This window comes from Hemitrygon akajei, chromosome 4, assembly GCF_048418815.1.
Source record: "Hemitrygon akajei chromosome 4, sHemAka1.3, whole genome shotgun sequence".
In the NCBI taxonomy this organism is placed as follows: Eukaryota; Metazoa; Chordata; class Chondrichthyes; order Myliobatiformes; family Dasyatidae; genus Hemitrygon; species Hemitrygon akajei.
Window position 1 is genome coordinate 56,309,899 of NC_133127.1, and position 23,007 is coordinate 56,332,905.

General features: G+C 39.2%; 1 protein-coding gene across 5 annotated transcripts in view; it reads right to left on the reverse strand.

Annotated features, from left to right (window-relative positions):
- LOC140726365 (janus kinase and microtubule-interacting protein 1-like) overlaps positions 1-23,007 on the reverse strand; it is a 395,420-nt gene that overhangs the window by 364,796 nt on the left and 7,617 nt on the right. Inside the window, exon 2 of one of the 5 annotated variants that reach the window (XM_073042648.1) lies at positions 693-871. The exons of the other annotated variants lie outside the window; for them this stretch is intronic. The gene's annotated coding sequence lies outside the window, so the exon portion shown is untranslated. The remainder of the gene's footprint in view (positions 1-692; positions 872-23,007) is intronic. 5 annotated transcript variants of the gene reach the window in all.

Below are 23,007 nucleotides of genomic sequence, written 5' to 3' on the forward strand. Positions count from 1 at the left end.
AGCCTGAAGATTTGGGAGAGTAAATTTAGGACGGAGATGAGGAGGAGCTGTTTTTCCCAGAGGGTGGTGAATCTGTGGAATTCTCTGCCCAATATAGCAGTGAAGGCTACCTCAGTAAGTATCTTTAAGACAAGGATGGATAAATTTTTGCATAGTAGGGGAATTAAGGGTTATGGAAAAAAGGGAGGTAGGTGGAGATGAGCCATGATCTTATTGAATGGCGGAGCAGACTCGACAGACCAGATGGCCGACTCCTGCTCCTATTTCTTATGTTTTCTTATGTTCTTAGGACTAGGTAGAGTGGATGTATAAGAAGAGGTTTCCAATAGTGGGAGAACCTAGGACCAGAGATGATAAATTAATTTGAATTGTAATCTCAAAGCAGAACACATACACATTGGCAAGTCTCAAAATATGCATCAGTACAAAATGTTGATTCTGTGGAACAAACCTGCATTATAACACAGACTACAATGTTTATTCCTTTACAATGAAATAAGGCCAGAATTAAAAGCTGGAGGAATTGGTCAAGATATAAGTCACTTGAAATATAAAGTTTTAGTGTCTTTTTTTCAGAACGTAATTTGTTTGTGCTAATTTTTGGCCTGCATTTTCCAATATCTTTCTTTTTGTCATTCTCAAACACATGGTTAAAATGAATATACGCTAATCTGATTGGTCGAAGAGCTCACCGTCATTTCATCTGCTCACATACATTTCCGATCTGCACCAGACGAGATGGAATGACACCTGATGACTGCAAAGCCTTTGCAGACTGGAAGATTAGACCATTCCCTGGTTGTCATTCAGCTGCTCTTTGTAGCATCTTGCAAACAAATTTTGTGCTGCATTTCCCAAAGGGCAATGTTGACTGTAATTCAAAAAGCACATTGTCACCTGCAAAGCCCCCAGGATATGCTGAGGTCGTGAATGGATCTGTATACATGTAAGATTAACTTATTACCCATCTTCCACCTGGCAGAAGATGCAAATATAGCTGGATATTTATTTTTCACTGATCTCATGGAACAAATCTTCCAATCTATATTAATATGAAAATCTAGTAATTAACCAGTGTTACTAAGATTTAAGATTGTGCCACAAATAAACTCTTCAGCCAGATACAGATCTGTTTGTATCAAATTGAAAGATAATCCCATCCATGGCAGAATCAAAGTCATTACCGAAAAAAGACATTTGTAAGTACATTTAGTCCATTATAAATTATATTCAAGTTAATTCTCATATATTCCCAGGGTTTAATATGCTATGAAGGAAATTTTGATAATGTTTACTACATTACTGAAAAGAATGTGCATATAAAATATATTTATAGAAACATATGATAAGTGGGCAAATAATTTATGCATCTTGCAGTAGGCAGCAATTAAAACCATTTACTGAACTATTACGGAAATTACAGCAGATCTGAACTATGCCAAACAACATCACACAATTGCAGAAGCTTCTAACCAACACCTCAGGGTGAACTGCAGACAGGAACTCATTTGTAAACTTTAAAGTGAAAAACGTCACAGCCAGCTAGGGAATTGCCAGAGAAGTGATCAATAAATCTTTCATTCCACACACAAAAGACATCCACAGTCACTAGATTACCATCCATTTCATTTGGAACCTCAAACAAAACAGGGAAGTTTTAAAAAATATATACTTTTAATGACCAAAACAGCCCAAAAACCCAAATCAATCAAAATGCATTTCCGTAGCAATTCAAAGCTAAATCAGCTTACAGCTAAACTGCAAAATTTAAGAGCCTAAAGTTAGGTTTGTCTTTTTTTGGTTAGGTAATCTGAATCTCTGAGCTAATTAATAGACGGAAAATTCTTACAGCAGCAAATGTGAAGATTCTATTCAATAGCAACTTTGAAAAATCAGGAAAGGTTCAGAAAAAGCGAATAAAGGGAATCTGTTCCCAGTGGTTATAGCACTGAGAGTTAGAGCACATACTGTATTTGGAAGTGACTGGTCAAATGAAGAAACCTTTTTTAATGCACCAGGCGTCAAGATCTGGATACACTGGTGAAAGGGTGATGGAAACAGATTCAATCCTGGGTTTCAAAAACAAATTGGATAGAAGATAACAATACCGTGACTGAAGAGTGCGAGAGACAGGTTACTCTTTCAGAGGGTTGGCGCAGGCTCAATGGGTTTCACCTTCCTGTAAGAGTTTGGTTATTTTCATACAGCTGATAAAATTTCTACTTCTCCTTAAATGGCTGATTTCTACCGGTCATCTGTGAATTGTGGTTTCAACCACATTCATGCCATCTGAAGTAAATTGTATAAAAGTCTGTAGCAGAGTGCACCTGTTTCCTCAGCATGTTGCCCTTGATATCAAGCACACATTTATGAAAATCCATCACTTTCTCTCATATGCTCCACCAGGATATTAATACTTCTGGCACCAGAGCTCTAAACCACTTTGCAAGTGAAATTAAGTCATTGTACAATGCACATGGATCTGTTATGTCACTGAACCCTGTAGGATATCTACACGGGTTCTTCTCTAGTTCCTCAGCCAGAAATGTCAGAATTCTGTAAGTGTTCACAAAATGAATACTTGTGATCCCTTCTGACACTGCCAGCTATGGTAGTACAATGATTAATTTATTGAATTAGGAGCCAGTATCAGAACTATTTATCTAGAAGTAAGCGTTCAAATAAACAGAGGAACATAAATTTAAGTAATTAATTAAAACTGGAAATATGGAAAAAGATTGTTTCCTCAACAATAATCATGAAATTTCTCACTGTATATCAAAATATCTCTATAATTCACTAATATCCTTCATGGAAGGAAATGATCTTCTCACCTAGTCTGGCTAATACCAATAGTCCAGATTGAGAGCTGGTCATTGAGTTCAGGAAGGGAGGTGGGTGATGTCTGCACTGCTGTTACATCAATAATGTTGAGGTTGAGAGGGTTGAAAAGCTTCAAGTTCCTTGGAGCAAACAACACCAAAAACCTGCCCTGGTCCAAGCACTTCGATGCCACGGCCAAGAAAGCTCACCAGTGCCTCTGCTTCCTCAGGAAGCTAAAGAAATTTGGCATGTTCACTGTGACCCTCATTTTTAATCAATGCACCTTAAGAAAGCATCCAACTCAAATGCGTCACAGCTTGCTATGGCAACTGCTTTGCATGAAACCATGGAAAGCAACCAAGGGTTGTGGACACAGCTCAGCATATCATAGAAACCAGTCTTTCCTCCATGGTCTCTGTTTACACTTCTTGGTACCTTGGAAAAATAGTGAACATAATCAAAGGACATACTCATCCCAGGCAGTTGCTCTCCCCCCCCCCCACCCCCCACCCCCCAATCACAGCAGACAACAAAATACAAGGACCTGAAAGCACATACCACCAGGACTAAGGACAATATCTATTGAACAGTCCTGTACTACATTAAGATGGGCCTATTGACCTCACAATCTATCTCACTATGACATTGCACCTTATTGTCTGCCCGCACTGCACTTTCTCTCTAACTATAAGGCTCTTCTTCATTGTGTTATCCTTGTGCTTGGTTTCCCTTGTGCTATCTTAATGTTCTGTGCAATGAAATTCTCAGTATGGATAGCATGTAGAACAAAGTTTTTCTACTGACATTGATACACATGACAACAAAAACCCAACTTACCTTGTGATTGACTTACAATGCTTCAACTCAAGAGCAAATGGGGATGGACAACCCTGCTCATATCCCACAACTAAAGTTTTAAGATTCCTAAATCTTCCTCGATTTTGCTAGCCAATGTTGATCTGAATGGAACCATCAGCATTTAACCATTTAAATTCAAGCCCAAGAATTTTTTTGTATGCAAAATCTAGAGCAGTGGTCCCAAGTATAATGAACTAATGACACAGGTGTCCCAAGTTTCCATTTGCTCTTTTGAAGAACTCAAATTTCATCATGCTGGATTTTCCCCCCAGTATTCAGTCTCATTTTGAGAAATCAGCTCTTGGATCTCCAACAGTCTCTCTGAGCTTTGTCATTATTTTTCTTCTCAATTTTTGTGCATTCCTGGGAATGGAAATTTACTTTGCTGAACTTATATTCGGGGCAACACAGTTCACTTACACAACAACTTGTAGTTATCCAGCATTGTTAATAAGACAAATTGACCCAAAACATTTCTCCCCCAGGTTACCAAACAAAATTTAAAAACATGTTTCTATAACAAATAAACAAACATTTGATCAAACAGATGTTCTCAGAATGGCTTTGAATGACAAAATGAGTGGGGAACCAGAGGGGTTTAAGGCAGGAATTCCACAGCCCTTAATCTTTGCATTTGATGACAAGTCAACAATGGCTGTAATTCAGGGATGATTACAAGACCATAATTAAAGGGTATCATTCTTTGTTGTAAGGGGAATATGGAAGAAATTTAAACCATAAGCAAGATATTTTAAATCATGGCATTGCTTAATCGAGATAAATTATTGTTCAAGAATGGAGAAGGTGGGTGAATGAGATAGTGCAAATTAAGACAAAGGCAGAAAAGTGTAGAAACAAGGCTAAGGCATGGACTGAACAGAAAAGAGAAGGTCGAGGATTCAGCAGATGAGGTTGGCCACTGGTAGAAAAACAAACATGGAAGCAATGAGGATTTATTATCTAAAACTTACTCTGGAGTCAACTACAGTATCAACATTGTTACAATCTGGTTCCATTTCTGACAAATACATAGACATTGTGATAGAAATCAATGACAAGGTTTCTATATTCCCTTTATTCAATTGCTGGCATTTTTACATTGTAACCATGTTTAACAATCACATACTGTTAATTTTTCAGCAATGTCTAGATCATTAATTTCAATCACAGCACTGCTCATATGCAGTTTTGCAACTTGCTTGCCAAGTCATTTTGTGTCACACATCGTTGTATGCTCGATATTACTGTTTATGCCGAGGAGATTAAAAAATCTTGGACCCAAATGCAAATTCACATCTTTGAAATAAAACTACACCTAGAAGATTTAATAGTGTTTCACTTTATGATTTAACAAAGAATCCCAAATAGATTTCCTTCATCTCAATAATCAGTGGGAATCTATTGGAAGATAGCGCTCTACTAAACAAAAGATTTAGTTTACTCGTTCTTTTTACTACTTACCTCTTTAAAGTACCATTTCTATCATATGGCATTTTTATATCCTATATGTTAACTAAATAGTTAGTGCCCCTCAACCATCAGGCACTTGAACCAGAGGGGATAACCACACATCCCACCACTCATTCCCACAGCCCGGATCCGGACTCACTTTCAAGGGCTCTTCATTTTGTATTCTTTTTATTTATCGCTTACTTTTTTTTACATTGTATTTGCATAGTTTGTTGTCTTTCGCAAGTTGGTTGCTTGTCTGTCCTGTTGAGTGCAGTCTTTCATTGATTCTATTGTGTTCCTTGAATTTATAGTGCATGCCCACAAAATCCCAGGGTTTTATATGGTGATATATATGTACTTTGATAATAAATTTACTTTGAACTTTGAAGTAGCACTAAACGAAAGCCCATTATAGTTCTATGAATGACAATAGCTAGATACATACAAAAACCACGTAATTCTTCAACTTATCCTTCAATAAGTGAAAATAATCAGTGTTTTTTGAGTACAACATTACTATCCTCTTTAGCAGGGCATTGGACATTTAAGATAAATGCAATAAAAGGACACCCTTTGGTGATATTAAAATGCTGCTCAACAATGCTCTGCGAGGGAACCTTAAGTGTACAGAAATATTATTAACTATGCATTAATTAATAGCACGCCTTCTAAATCACATGGGCTGGCATATTTAAATACTCATGCCACAAATCTAATAACAGTTAATAAAAAAATGCACTTGAATACTGCAGCTGGCCAACTGGTGATGCCTGCATTCTCCAAAGAGAAGACCCAGACATATTCCTGTGTAAATAATGTGAGACCTAGCAATGATGGTGAGAGGAAATAATACAGCAAGGGAATCCATGCAGGCAAGATCCCCTTAATGCTACACTACCTGCATAATTTTTCAGAGTAAGACCTGTCTAAAAATACAGATCAATATTAAAATACAAAATGGATTGATTTTATTTTTCCCCCAAATGTTCTCTTGTTGATATTGTAAAATGGAACCCAGACATATTCCACTCCCCCATGCTTTTTGCCTTTGTCCAGTGTTATGAAGGTGAAGCAACTCTGAGGGGCCGAAGGGTACAAAGTCGCCCCCTCCTTTTTGAGAATCGCAAGATCAATATTAATTTGGGTCTGGGACCCAGGAAATGAGAGAGAGACATGCAGAATCCACAAGGTTTGGAATGTGTCCTGGCCTCAGCGAAACGGAACCACTGATAACGGCTATTGTCTCTTGGAGACGGAATTGTGTATTAAGTACTGTACTATTCATTGAAACCCCTCAGGGGACAACCAGAGTGGTCTGGTTGAAGGATTGCATCATCCCAACCTGATTGACATCTGAGGATAAAAGGAATAAAAGAGGGTCTGGGGAACAACCCCTTCAGACGCACCAGGAGAAACGCTAGAAATCCCGTGACAGCGTTTTATAGCAAAAGCCGGTAAGAGCTCGTGTGCGTCCTCCCTTGCCTGGGTGGCGGGCTCATCACGGAAGAACGGTTTAGCTAAAGGAGAGGCCACAAGTGAAAGGCCACGACAACGAGACTCCTGATGGATCAAAATCATAAAAGGAAAGTCGGCAAGTTTTTCTCCAAATCTCTCTCTCTCTCTCCAACCATTGCCACACAGCGGTCCCCAACGGCTGCAGCCTGCAGGAACTGAGTGAACTTTATATTTCCATCGGACAATACATTATCCCCTAGACAACAATAGAGCTTATTTCTTATTGATTATTATTATACCCGCACTTTTAGATTTAGTATTGACGACGTATATTATCTGTATATTTGCATTGATATTATTTTTGTGTATTTTTACTAATAAATACTGTTAAAAATAGTATCATCAGACTTCAACGGACATCTCCATCTTTGCTGGTAAGTGACCCAGTTACGGGGTTCGTAACACCAGTAGTTCAGGTCTGTGAGAATGTGGAAAGTTCAATGATGAAGACGTTACAATAAGAATCTTTACTTCATTCATGCACATTTTGGAGCATGACCTTTTTTTGCATTAGTCAATGAAAAACATTGAGGAAGCATCCTCCTTCCATTTCCTCCATAATGCTATCAGCAACTCAAGTCTGTAAATCCAACTGATACTTCTTGAATCTTTATCAGCCTGTGTCAACCTTTGCTTTATGATAATAATAATCTTGGTTTTGTCCTAGCATGTTCAGGAATTTAGCACAGATTATCTAGGATGGGTGTCAAAGTCAAGATGTTGCATTTTTTGGGATTAGACATTAAACTAAGGTCATATCCACCATTTCAGATGGACCTTAAATATTTTAGAACATTAGTCAAGAGGATCTGTAAATTTTTCTCCATTATCTTGGCCAACATTTATTGCTCAATTATCACAAAACTGATTATTATTTCTATGCAGTTTATGGGAGGTTTTAGTGTGCAAATTACCCATCATATATTCCACACTACAACAGTGGCTGCAGTTCAATGAGTAGTCTCATTGGCTGTCCTTGGTCAACCCACACTACAATTCCATGTGTTCTACCCTAAACTTCCATCTCTGATTTATCTCTACTCCATGAGATTCTGCTGCTACTTCACTCCACATTTAAATTTCTCACAACCCCTCTGCCACTTCAATCTTAGCTGAAAATATTATCAGGTCCCTCTTCTTCTCAGCAAAGTAAATGTATACTTCTCTATACTTGAAACATGCAGCCCATCTCCAGTCTCCTACTCATCTCCAGGATCCTGTTTACCATGTCCTGTTAATAATAATAATCTACTTCTCGCCCTCCCATCAACCCCCCCCCATCCACTTGACTGACTGCCCACATTACTTTTCATCAACATCTCTCCCACACTGCCCTGCGGTTCTACTTTTAGTAATCTTATCAAAGCAAAAATAGCTTCTCTCTGAATGTAAAGACAATTAGCTCTTTCTTCTTTCCAGGATATATACTTGCCCTCTCCTATGCCTCAATATGCCATCCCTAGGCAACATTCATCAAAAACAAAAATTCTGGTTCCACATGCATGCTAACGAAAGCTGGTCGCAGCTCAATACATCACTCATGACACATCGTTGTTGCTTAAGTATGAGACTTCAAGAGCAATGACCTGGTGATGGACAAGCAAAAATTTTCTTAACTGCATACTGAAAGAGATGAAGTGGCTGTTTTCCATACATGGTCCCAGCTCCACTCCTGTTCCAAGACCATTGCTCACCCTGGAAACTGAATTAACACGTTCTTACATTAGCTCAGAGCACACATCCAAGCCTATTATGACCATATACTTCCACCTTCGTAACCCATACCAATACCCAAACCATGCCCATCTTTACTGACTGGCTGGTGAAACTCTCTTCAGACCACATCTTCATGATCAGCAAAGTGCTCAGGTCTGCCAGTTACACACCACTGAAAATGTACTGTTTCTTCCAAAATGCTCCCATTATAATTAGCTTCCACCACTGATGACTGTTCCATTGCATTCCCATCCACCCTCAATTTCTCTACCAGCACCCCTTGCCCTCTCCATAATCCAGCAGGAAGTTGTCTTTGTCCTAACTAACACTAAGGCTTGGAGAAAGAAGATTGCAGAGAAGACTCTAATTCTAATTTCATGTTATTGGGAGTTGGTTGAGAGAGGATGAGGCAAGTCAAGTACAAATTGAAGTGGCACACTGCTATAATAATGTTCTGAAGAAAACACAGGAGATCTTGAAATATTCAATTCAAACAGAAGATAACCATCTTAAGGTACTACATTTTTGCATGTAAGCCATTGCTTAATTGATTAAAAACTGCCAGTGGATGAACGCAGGAAGGTCGACGGAGTCAAACACATGTATACAGTCATACACACAGAATTTTGCACATCACTCAAAGGTGCTCATGATACAACATCAAAGAAACCCATCATAACTACCTTTTGTAACTTCCCATAAAACAATCTGAACAGCCAAAGCTGCCCTGCACTTCTGGGAAAGTTAGCTGATGAATGACTGTCTGTTTACTACATTCTGGAACCAAAGTAAAAATATCAGATACCTATCCCAACAGGTACTCAAGTTTTTGTCATCCTTTGCAACATCAAAAAGTTTGTCCATTTGACCAAAATTGAAGGAAAGGTATCAACTTCTGTGGTTTAACCAATTCATTGCTGGGTAGTCTTCAGCTAGAACTCTCTTATCTTAGAGATGCAAACAAGTATCCAAACAAAACACAGATTTTTATTCTTACTATTCCAATAAAGCACAATAGATTGACACCAGTGCTCCAGTTCAGAGTAATATTTTAATATTATGTAGTAAAGCCTCAATTAAACAAATACAATTGACTCACAAAAGAGAGAAAATATGCAGATGCTGGAAATCCAAGCAACACACACAAAATGCTGGAGGAACTCAGCAGGCCAGGCAACATCTATAGAAAAGAGTAAACTATCGAACATTTCAGGCCAAGATCCTTCATCAGGAGTGTGAATAAAAGATGAGAAGTCAGAATAAGAAGATGGAGGGAAGGGAGGAAGTAGTACAAAGTGGTAGGTGATAGATAAAAGTGGGAGAGGGAAAGGGGTAAAGTAAGAGCTGGGAAATTGATTGATGAAAGAGATAAAAGGCTAGAAAAGGAGGAATCCAATAGGATAGGGTAGAAGACCATGGAAAAAAGGGAAGGGGAGGAGCATCAGAGGGAGATGATGGGAAGATAAGGAGATAAGGTGAGAGTGGGAAAATGGGAATGGAGAAGGGTGAAAGGAAGGGCAATTACCAGAAGTTCAAGAAATCAATCTTCATGCCATTAGGTTGGAGGCTACCCAGACAGAATACAAGGTGTTCTGTCCAACCTAAACGTGGCCTCATCACAGCAGTGGAGAAGGCATAGACTGACATGTCGGTATGGGAATGGGAAGTAGAATTGAAATGGGTGGCCACTGGGTGATCCCACTTTTTCTAGTGGAGAGAGAGGTGCTCAGCAAAGTGGTCTCCCAATCTATTTTGGGTCTCACCAATATACAGGAGCAGCAAATACAGTAAATGACCCCAACAGACTCATAGGTGAATTGTCGTCTCACCTGGAAGGACTGTTTGGGGCCCTGAATGGTAGTGAGGGAGGTGGTGTAGGGGCAGGTGTTCCGCTTGCAAGGGTAAGTAACTGGAGGGAGATCAATGGGGAGGGACGAATGGACAAGGAAGTTGTGTAGGGAGCAATCCATGCAGAAAGCAGAAACTGGGAGGAAGGAAGGGAAAGATGTGCTTGATGGGTCAATCCCATTGGAGATGGCAGAAGTTACGGAGAATTATGTGCTGGACGCGATGGTTGATGGTGGTGGTAAGTGAGGACAAGAGGAACCCGATCCCTGGTGGGATGGCAGGAGGATTGAGTGTGGGCGGATGTGTATGAAATGAAAGAGATGCAGATGAGGACAACGTTGATGGTGAAGGAAGGAAAGCTCTTTTCTTTGGAGGAGGAGGACATCTCCTTAGTTCTGGAATGAAAAGACTCATCCTGAAAGCAAATGTGATGAAGGTGGAGGAATTGAGAGAAGGGAGTAGTCCTTTTACAAGTAACAGGGTGGGAAGGGGTATAGTCCAGGTAGCTGTGAGAATCAGTTATAAAAGATATCAGTAGATAAACTGTCTCCAGAGATAGACACAGAGAGATCGAGAAGGGGGAGGGAGGAGTCAGAAATGGACCAGGTAAATTTGAGAGCAGGATGGAAATAGGATGCAAAGTTGATAAAGTCGATGAGCTCAACATGGGTGCAGGAACCAGCACTAATGTAGCTTAGAGAAGTTCGAGAGGGATACTGGTGTAGGCTTGGAACATACACTACGTATTCCATGTAGCTTACAAAAAGGCAGGCATGGCTGGGGTCCATACGAGTGCCCATGGTTACATCTTTGCTTTAAAGGAAGTGGAAGGAGCCAAAGTAGAAATTATTGAGAGTGAGGACCAGTTCCATCTGATGGAGTAGAGTAGAGTGGTGGTAGAGGGTTACAGGTTGGGTTTATTGTCTAGAAAGAAGCAGAGAGCTTTAAGGCCTTCCTGATTGGGGATAGAGATGTATGATGACTCAACATCCACTGTGAAAATGAGACTATCCAGGCCAGGGAAGAAGTCTTCGAAAAGATCCAGAACATGTGAAGAGTCACTCAGGTAAGTTAGAAGGGGCTGAACCAGGGGGATAAAACAGAGTCGAGGTATGTAGATACAAGTTCAGTGGAGCAGGAACAAGCAGAAACAATAGGTCTACCTGGTCAGGCAGGCTTGTGGATCTTGGATAGGACATGGAAACGGGAGGTGCAAGGTAAGGGAACTATCAGGTTCATGGCAATGGATGGGAGATCCCCAGAGTTAATAAAGTCACTGATGGTGCGGGTGACAATGCTCCTAAGTGGGGTTCTGTTGGAGAGGCAAGTAAGAGGAGATGACTGAGAGTTGTCATTGGGCCTCAGCAAGGTACAAGTCAATCTGCCAGACTACCACAACACCACCCCACCCCCCCAACACCATCTGTGGGTTTGATGGCGAGGTTAGGAATACAATTGGCTGATAGCCATTTTTGTGAATTATCAGAAGGGCCCTTTTAAAACTATGAAGCAAAATGATGAAGTTTAGAGTTACTAAAACCTTAAGTTTAGATATCTGCATTAACTGCAGCATTAGTGGTGAAATATACTGCGAACATCCTGAATTCAGAAATATTATTTCACCGTGTTTCAGACTGCAGCAATAAACGAGCTACCACATTTTATCACTGAACTGCAAAAGCAATTTATACCAGCAGTTATTGATTGCACTAAGGTAAGAGACTGAGACACCAATCAGTGCTTAAGTTGATTTGATATGAAGGTCAGACGGCAATAACATTTTACGCCCCACCCCCACAGTATGAAATGAAATCCTTCCTGTGACTGCATGGTTTCTTCAGCCATCCCAAATGTGCAGGTTGGTAAGTAAACGGTCTTTGGTATACAAGAAGCAGAATGTGGGAGAGTTAATGGCATAGCTTGGTATAGGATTAGTGTAAATGTGGGTGCTTGCTGGCCAACGCAATGGGCTGCTCTGTCTGATTCTAGCCAATTCCAGCATTCCACAAACATTTACCTGTGGTGCACTCCTATCTTCAGGCCCTCAACAACATCCAAATGCACAAATCCATTCTCCACGTTTGGTGAAATTATTATAGATCAACCCATTTAAACAGATAGTAATTTGGAGAATTGAATGTAAAGATTAGTAGGTGTACACTCACATGGAAAACTGCCAGTAGATAGAGCTGAATATCTAGGGACCAGATGCACAACAGGCAGAAGGACTGATGGGAATGGATGAAGCATTAGATGTTTTGGCATTGGTTGGAAGACCAATTGTACTTGGAAATATTTCTCTATCGAAGGAGGGAGGCTATTATTACAAGCAATCAATTACATTGTTCCCAGAAACAGAGGTTAAGTCCTCATGAATTATTGGTTCCTGGTTCAATAAATACTCAACATCCTAGTCACATCCTAGTACAAAGCACAGAACAATAATTCACCATGAAACGACATATTACTATAAAGATTACATCAAGATTTACAAATGTCTCTAACATCATATTCCTGTCAAAAGCTCTTTTTATTCAGTTCAAAGTACATTTGTTATCAAAGAATGTATAAGTTATAATTACACATATCATGAGATGTGTTTGCTTATAGGCAGCCACAAAGCAAGAAACCCAAAAGAAACCAATTAAAAATAATAAAGACCAACACCTGATGTGCAGAAAAAGGGAAAGACTGTACAAACCATGCAAACAATAAGAGCAAATAACAACATTCCAAACGCAAGTGAGTGTTAAGAGCCAGACCCCGGAGGAGGTCCAAAGCATCAGTATCAATCCATCATATTAGCAGGAACGGAGCACAGCAGTTGGGGCAGTCTTCATAGCCTCAGCACCGTGGAGAGAGGACAGAACATCGTGGGAGAACGAGCCATGTCTTTCCAGTCCATCTGGGCTGGCATTTAAATTATCCGAACAGCATATTGTACCTTGCACTAAGACATGGGCCAAGGCATGGCGACTGGCTCCAGGCCCACATTTTGCTGCCCAGCCCAAAGCCACTCAGATTTCTCCAAACTGGCTTAGCACCCAGAGTGATCCAGCCTCACACCTGTATGCGTATTGGAGCTCCTCTGCCTCAACTTCGCCTCAACAAAAAGCTCACTCCATCTGCATCAATTCTGCAACATACCAGCACAGTTCATCCCTTGAATTCATTTCACTTTCATTGTTTGTGCTGATAATTTACCACAAGTTACTTCAAAAAGGTGTTATTAGTAATGTTTTTAGCCAAAATTCTTGCCTTTTGAACTATCAGTGAGCAGTCACATGCATTCAGTAATGCCATCTTAAACTGGAAATACACAACTGTTTTCAACCCTGGACGTTATTAGCATCACTCTTACAGTAAACTTCAAGGAGACAATGTGTTGGCGTTCAACCTCCTACTATGGACCAAAAGGAACCTTTTAAATGTCACACCATATCATTTTCAATATGTGCAGACAGGGTTCTTTCTCCCAGCACATCAACTGACCGTAATTATTGAGAGAATAAAATGGAGCTGAGATAACCCTACCTGCATGACTGAAGTAACATGATTAATTCCACATGTGCACAAGCTGATTGTTAGAAAAAAGGAAGAAATCAGATTTTGATTTGATGGCAATTTGGGGGTAGCATTGTGATGTGCATCTGTGCAGACAGATTCATCACTAAATCAAGCTTTGCAGGTCCAATACATCCAAAAACCAAGAGTTATAAACTAAGGAGGATAAAACCAGTAAGCTTCAAGGTAGAAAGTTAAAGTGTTGAACAAATCAATAATATATGCCACATATCCCACTGACTTTCCCAGAAGTCAGCTGGCAAAAACTATCCTTCAATTATATCGCAACAATATTAATAATTTAATATCAATGAATAGAAAGCTACTAGCCATTGCCAAAGACACTATTAACTTGAACAGTTTATGAAACATTAGATCTTATGTATTGAAGCAAATGATGCATTCAATAAAAATGTGATAATGTAGCCTTTGCTGCAGTCATAAACTTAATACACTAATAAACCCGATTTAACATAAAATAGGACTGTCTATTGCATACAGTAATGATGACTACACAATAATATAATTTACAATTGCATTTCATATTAAAGGTACCCATGAGTAGTTTGAAAAACAAACCACATTCATTTTCTTTAAAATATACATTACTAACTTAATAAATCTCAATCATGGAACAAGTCTTTGATGGATCCATTGAACATCCACCTAAAAATCACATGCAAAATGAATGGACCACAAGACATAGGGGCAGAATTAGGCCATTCAGCCCACCATGTCTGCTCCACCATTCTATTATGGCTGATTTATTATCTCACTCAACCAATTCTCCTGCCTTCTTCCTGTAAACTTTGATGCCCTAATTAGGCTCAATGACTTGGCTTCCACAGCTGTCCATGGCAATGAATTCCACAGATTCACCACCCACTGGTTAAATAAATTGCTTCTAATCTCTATTCTAAATGGACTGGCAGTCAAACAGAATAGGCCCCCTTTATTCCGACACTTTACTTTCTGCCAATCAACCATAGGGTCTAATTTTGTTAAGCAGCCTCATGTGCAGCACCTTGTCAAGGGCCTTCTGAAAATCCAAATAAACAACATTCTTTGACCCTCCTTTGTCTATCCTGCCTGCTATTTCCTCAAAGCATTGCAATAGATTTGTCAAAAAGGTTTTTTTTCTCCCCCATCATTTTCCAGTGGTCCAATATCCACTCTCGCCTCTTTTACAGTTTATACATCTGAAGAATATTTTAGTATCCTCTTTATTATTGGCTATCTTACCTACCTATTCCATCTTTTCCTTCTTTATGATGTTTTTTAGTTGCCTTCTGTTGGTTTTTAAAAGCTTCCCAATCCTCTAACTTCCCACTAATGTTTGCTCTATTATATACCCTCTCTTTGGCTTTTATGCTGTCTTTGACTTCCCTTGTCACCTGATGTTGCCTTGTCCTCCTTTTAGAATACTTGTTCATCTCTGGGATGCATCTCTCCTACACCTACCGAATTGCCCCCAGAAAATCCAGCCATTACTGCTCTGCTGTCATCCTGCTAGTGCCCCCTTTCAATCAGCTTTGACCAGTTCCTCTCTCATGCCTCTATAATTCCCTTTACTCCACTGTAATACTGATACACCTGACTTCACCTCTGTCCCTCTCAAACCGCGGGGTGAATTCTATCATATGATGATCATTGTCTCCCAAGGGTTCCTTTGCCTTAAGCTCCTTAATCAAATCTGAATGGAGAACATGCAAGTTTAATGAAAGATTACAAGAATCTGCCTATAGCACCAATAGGGAAAAAAAATCTCAAATCTGAAGTATGCTTTTCAAAGAAAAAAAGCCTGAATGTTTTTCCAGAATTGAACATGCCCTGGGAGACAAAGAAAATGTATAACACAATCAAATAAATTTTTCAAATACCTATAATGGCCAAAGGCTCTCACTATATCATGTTGTTTTGATATTTTTATCATTGAAAAAAGTTGTTAAATGAACAAGGATTAAGCAGAATCATCCTCAAATCATGCAATATTACATATCTTTAAGAGGATGCAGAGAAGATCTAGTGCCACACATAAAGGGAATTCAGTCTATGGACAGCAGCAAAAGGTTAGAATACCTTTCCTTCTTTGAGCAGGAAGGCAGATTTAACAAAAGCTTCAAAATCTTGAGAACATTTTAATAGTACAAGCAAGGGGAAAGCACTTCCACTGGCAATAGAGTCAACCACCAGAGGTAGTACAGGTAAATCTGGAGTATTTGGCAGAAGCAGAGGAAAGATTAATAGTTTTATTGAACTGAGATGATCTAGAAAGCACAACAATTATAGAATGAGATTCAACAGTGACACTTAGAAATAAACACTAAATATAATTACAATACTAAAGTATCCATGGCAATGGGAAGAAGGCAAAGCATTAGAACCAGTAGATTTTCCAAGGCCATCGTGACTCAACTGTATCCATATGTTTGTTAAGATTCAGCTTTTTTAAAAAAAAAAAATCCTTCGTTATTTCTCCGCTTAATCTTTCTCTGTTTGCTTCATTTAGACACCAAATGTGGTGCATTTTTTGATTAAATAGAAATAATCCATGAAATTTAAAAGCTCACTAACACTATTTCATTACTGTATTCACAGAGGACATTTAACCACTTTGGCAGAATATAATCAAGCCAGGAAATGTGCTCTATTCCACATTTCTGTTCCTCTTGCTTCCAAACAAGGTATGAATACAGCCAGTACCAAAAGATGGAACTAAGTATATCCCTATATCTTAAGGGATCTGTGTTTAGTGGAGGAAGTTGGCACCGAGATAGAAGAACAGCAATGATCTTCCTCAAGGGCAGCACAGGAATGAAAGATAAAATAGCTTACTCCTGTCTCAGTTCCTTATGTTATAAATTGTTACATTTATTGCAAAGTTTGTTTTTACACTAGCTGTGTAGTATTTCCAAGCCTTTGCTAATATTAATTGAAAGATCTATCATTAATAATCAAAAATTCAGATTATTAAATAAAAGATCAGTAACAAAAAAGGATAAAAATTAGCCCAAGCTAAATTATAAACAGCAGTATGATGAACAATAAGTTATATAATATAGCAGTGATGGGCTATGCCATAAATTCTTAATGGTCCTGATCTCTCTTCCTGAAAGTACATTTAACAATATCAAAACTTTGCTCTTTTAAAAGCTTTTTAGGCCTTGAATATTTATTTTATTCCCTTCTAGTTCTTCGTGACGCCATTTGTTCTGAAAGTTTGTCAATGAATACTTACAATAAATTGTATCCTACAATGTTATGTTGAATTCGTGAGGCCTAATTTGGAATACTATGTACACCTTTGGTCACCTACCTATAGACAAGAGGTAAATAAGGTTGAAAGAGTACAAAGAAAATTTACAAGGATTTTGCCGGGACTGAGGGACCTGAATTATATGGAAACAGTGAATACGTTACAACTGTATTTCTTCGAATGTAGAACACTGAGGGGAAATTTGATAGAGCTATACAAAATTATGAGGGGTATAGACAGAGCCAATGCAAGTAGGCTTTTTCTGCTGAGGTTGGATGGGACTGCAACTAGAGGTCATGGTTAGGGGGTAAAAGGGAACATAACTGAAATCTTCAATCATGGGATTCTGAGAGGGTGAAACAAGCTGCCAGCACAAGCGGTGCATGCGAGCTCTGTTTCAATATTTAAGAGAGATTTGGATATGTTCGTAGATGGCAGGGGTATGGCGAGAAGTTTGGATAGGTACATGGATGACAGGGGTATGGAGGGCTATGGTGCAGGTCAATGGGACTTTGCAGTTTAAATGGTTCTGCATGGACATAGATGGGCCAAAGAGCCTGTTTCTGTGCTGTACTTTTCTATGACTATGAAATAAAATAGGGTACAGTATTGCATAATTTCATGCAGGTCATAGGGATGGTTTTGCGACACCACACGGATTTAGTAGTCAGGTTATTGTTTACCGACATGGATGAGGAGGAGTTATAGGGACAATAATGAGGACTCATGGACAGGAGCAGGAGATCAGAGTCCGGATCGGGGTACCCTGCAATGAAACGTTAGCAATCCCTAAGGACGCAAATATAGGTCAGCAGGTGATTAAAATGAATAGCAGTGATCCCTTTCATTCAGGACAAAGGTCAGTGTGCACTGAGGACATTCTGCTGATGACACCCCAGTTCAGCGAGTCCTAGGATTTAAGATACTTGCTTGCAAGAGGACCAGTGACAACACCTCCCCCTCCCACCAGTCAGCGTCCCAGGGTCAGAGGTCAAAGTCTCGTGAACAATGAGTCCTGGAGTCTACCCAGGGGTACGCAAAGTCTAGAGCTCAAAGCTGGAGGTAAAAATCTAGATATCACTAAGTACAGAGGTCAAAGCCTGAAGATCAAAAGCTGAAGTCAGCGAGTCCAGAGATCACAGCACAAAGGTCAAAACCCCTGGGACGGCCTGTCCAGAGGTCAGAAGTGGAACGTCTGCAAGTCTGAGCCAGGGACTAGAGGTCGGTGACCAGATGTCTGCAAGTCTCAAAGTCCAAGGCCGAGGACTAGAGGTTGAAAGCCTGGATGCAGCCTGTCCTGGGACTGGACACCAGTCTACGTGCATGAATGGGTGGGCGGATGAGAAAAGGGCTGTTGTTGTTTTGTTTTGTTCTGGAGTTGTTGCTCATGTTGTTCTGCTGAACACTGTGACCATGCTATCTTGGTAATGGAATCTACGGCAACACTTTGGGCTGCGTTCAGCACTTCCTTAGGTTGTGTTGATTGTTAATGCAAATGATGCATTAATAACCACGACTCCATTCTACCCACATTGGTTCAGTTCATTCCATTTGATTTAAATATTTTATTGCCATTATGTGGAATACCACTTTGAAGAATAGTACAGATTAGAACTGTCACTGTGTGAACACTTAATCAGTTTCTATTAAACTTCTTCCTCTGCAATTTTAACTGGGCGATTGCTCTGTTTTAAGTATGTTAATGCTACTATTGAAATTGCAGAAAGAGATTTGGTACAAACATACTAAGGCCTAATGAAATAAAATCAACGGCAGTAATTTCTACCCAAATTAGGATTTCACAGCCCATTGTATATCAAACTCTTCTTGCCATTAACAACTGCTTTGTTTTGACAAAATGGCAACTTTTCTACAATATAGTAAAGATGTGAAATCTATCAACACTACATGCATAATTATATTCTTCTTCCAATAAATGTACAGGCTAAAGTATATTAAAATACGATAAACTGATTTATTTCAGATATAATATATTAATGCTGGTCTCCATTAACAGCTATTAAAACTGTTAAACACTGTGGCAGCTAAGTAAAATTTTCAAAAATACCAATAGGTATGAAATGCACAAAGCACCCAAGGTTGGTAAAGAGTTGGTCAAATGTACATCCACTTTTCCCTCCTTAATGAGATCAATATTTAGAAACAAGTCACACCAAAGTGCTTTCTTCCATCAGAACATAATGTACAAAAGGGAATACATCTCATTTTCCATTACAAATATGTAGCTGGCAAAATCAGCAAGTGGCTTGTCCAGGGTTGTAAGCTTCTCCATCATGCCGCGTGTCACTGATTGCACCCATGTTACTGACAGTCAGACAGCACAGAAAAAGAACCTTCTGCCATGCCAAACGATCAGTGATTCAGGCCATTTGTGGGTTAGGGATATCCAAATTCCTACATATACAATATTATTAAATTCAGAAGCCTAGTATATGTACATGTGTTAATCCACATGAACTGCAGAACTAGTGTTTGCTCTCCCACTCCCCCCCCCCCCCCCACACACACAATTCCCTTTGGATCTGTAGAACTAATGCTAGTATTTTTCAACTGCTCATTTAAACTATAAACTTTATGAGTAGAATAATCAGAGGAATATTTAATATATTATATGTATCTCCACTTATTTTAAGAAAGTACGTACTTTGGTCATAAAAACAAAGTCAGATACGTGCTATAGAAGACCAATGTGTGCTTATGAAGTACATAACACAGATAATCAAGAATTTACACAATAAGTTGTTAGCACCAATCTTATTAATAGAAATAGACACAAAGTGATGACATCCAGCTGTCACATTTGTCTTATATACATAATCAAAAATTACGCACTGGGAGCTTCAATGTTGATGTTAATTGTGGTACCTTTAGTTGAGTTCTATCAGATCAACTATTTAACATGAAAGTATTACAATAAATATCTAATTATTCCGTACTCCAAAAACTTAATGCAAGGGTAAATGATGTATGGCAGTAATGGCGTGTGGCAATCTTTTATAGGAAAGCAACAGTTGGCAGCTCAGAACTTACCAAATGCAGGCTGGCACATTCTGATTCTTGCCTTTGGATTCCTATTCACTACAGTATGTCCTGTTCAGATGATCAGGTTAGACAATCAGATTCAGGCCGCACTGATGCCTTGCTCCTGACAGATCTTTAGCTATGCATTGTGCAAGGCCAGTTTATACTGGGCCAGGAGGATTTAACGTTAATGATGAAGTTTCCCTTAGCTGCCTGGTGGTCATATAATGTACCACCCCACTGAATGTTTTTCAGTTATGCCAGAAAATGCACAGGTCTGGATAAGCTGTTACATTGATATAGAAAGTAGAAGACAAAGCATACATCAAAGGAAGCATGTGCAGAAACACACCGAGCACAGATGCACCCCATCAGGTGCTTCAAAGGATAATAAAAATGGAATTCCAAAATGCAGGAAATACTGAAAGAATGCAGCAACATCTGTGGAAGAGTGAAGATTTCAAGCTGATCCTTCATTAGAACTGGGGTTAACTAGCGCTGGAAATCTCACAGCTAATCAGAGACTAAAGCAGATTTGTGCACCAGAAGAAGAAATATTGTGCTGATCCTGGCTAAGAGCTGTGAGCACAAGCTGCAACCACAGCCAGTGGCAGACACATGATCAATTACTGCACCTACTTGTGCTGCCTGACGTAGAGGCTTCATTAATACACTGATATCTATAGTGGGTCAGGGCTACACCTTCTCCACCTGTACCATAACAAGAGCTTCCTGCTGTGAAGGAGCCATGTATCTGCTTTCTATTGGCATTGTATCTTGTGTTGCGTGTTTGTGAGGTTTATTATGGTAGTTAGTCATGTGACTGTTTTAAATTATGTATTCATGCTTTCATCTTTAGTTCAGTTACAGTTTGGTTAGCGTCAGTAAGAGACAGTTGGGAATGATATCCTTTTTGTTCACCTCTTAATTACATTTAAATTCTCTTAAGTACACTTAAAAACATGCAAGTTAACTTAATTATGTTGAAGAAAGCTTAGGTTCTTTTATTACACTACGACTGTTTATTTTGTTATAATCACGAGTTTTAGTTTCATTAGCTTTATTGCTTCATGATTGCTTATTTTACTAGTTGCTTAATAAAGGATCAAGTTTATTTCTTTGACTTTGAAGCCTTATTATTGGATTTGAATGGAAGGTGCGTCATACATGATTAACCTCCCCCACCACCTCGTGCTTAGTTTCTAACAGCAGTGTTGGTTGGTTTGAGTAGCTGCTTCATGTAGGTTACAGGTCATGACTTGGCTGTGAAGGCAAAGTCATTAAAGTAGAGGTTGATAGGTTCTTCATTATTGAGACATCAAAGATTACGGGGAGAAGGCAGGAGAATGGGTTTGAGAAGCATAACAAATCTGCATGATGGAATAGCGGAGCAGACTCGATGGGCCAAATGGACTAATTCGGCTCCTATGTCTTACTGTCTTAAGCACATCAGTTTACAGCTCAAGTAACTTAGATGGCTTTTTTCCTGCTGCCCTTTTTCATCTTTACCCTGCAGACAGAGTGCTCCGTGAAATCCATCTGGTTCCAATTTAGGCAAAGCTCAACTATAACAGATTTAATAAACAACTAGAGAGTAACATATAACAAAGCAAAAAATCAAAAGCTGCAGATGCTACAAATCTGAAATAAAACCAAAACCACCAGTAACTCAGGTTGTTTCTCGTTCCACAGATAATATCTTGTCAAAACTCCAACAATGGCTCAAGACCTGTGACATTAACTCTGTTTCTCTTTCCACAGATACTGCCTGGCCCGATGAACTTTTCTGCATATATTATACCCCGGCATAATGATGGTTTGGGTTACAGAAAACAGCTCTTATGGAATTTACAGGTTAAATACTTATGAGTCATGGAATAAAAACTGTTACAGAATCGATGTGGAGATAAATAAATAAATAAATAAAGTTTATATACAGAACAGAATTAGTTTCCCCCAAGGACAATGATCACAGGCTGCCCGTTCACAACAGAATGTTACTTAAAGGATTGCTTTGGAAACTGGCAAGACAATCTCTTCTATTGAAATCTGTATAATGATATTTTATCTAACAACCCATTTCTAGTTAAGTAAATTAACCACTTACTCTTCTGTCTACAATCCAATCAGAATTGTTGAGGGCACACCCACAAGGACATTACTGTTGAGAGTAAGCCATTATACGGACAGTTTGAGGAACACAAACCATCTGTAATGCAGGGTACACTATTCTGTTGTTGAGAAAGAAAACCTTTTTCACATCGTGAATAATCATTATTTGGAAATCACTGTCTGAATGGGTGGCAGAAGCAGATTGAATCATTGCTTTCAAATGAGAACCAGTTAGATACTTGAGAGATAAATTCCAGGACTATGCAAAGGAATGAGATCGACTGATGCAAGCAGATACAAACCCAATGGACTAAATGGTCTCCTGTGCTAACTGCAAGCATCTCTTAGGTAACATCAGACAGGAACAGCTCATAGCTCTATGAATCTAACATACTGTAGAAGAAGAAATGATTTCTCATTTTTCCTTGATTTAATGAGTTATCCAGGAACAGTAAAGCTCTCAGGAATTTAGAGACCCACAAGTCAAGAGTTCTACTTCACAAATGACTTCACATTTGTCAATGTTACATGTTTATGTAAAGCAACGTTCACGTGATTGGATTAGGACTCCAACTTGATAGACAATTATTCGATGATGACATGATAGCGGTGGGGCTCATCACCAACAATGATGAGACTGCTTACAGAAAGCAGATGGGAGAACTCAAGATCTGGTGCCAGGTAAATAACCTCATCATCAATGACTACAAGACAAAGGAGAGTGTTATTGACTTCAGGAGAACTTGCACCAGTCACATCCCCCTTTATATCAGCGGCACAGCAGTGGAGACTACAAAAAGTTTCAAACTCCTAGGAGGGTA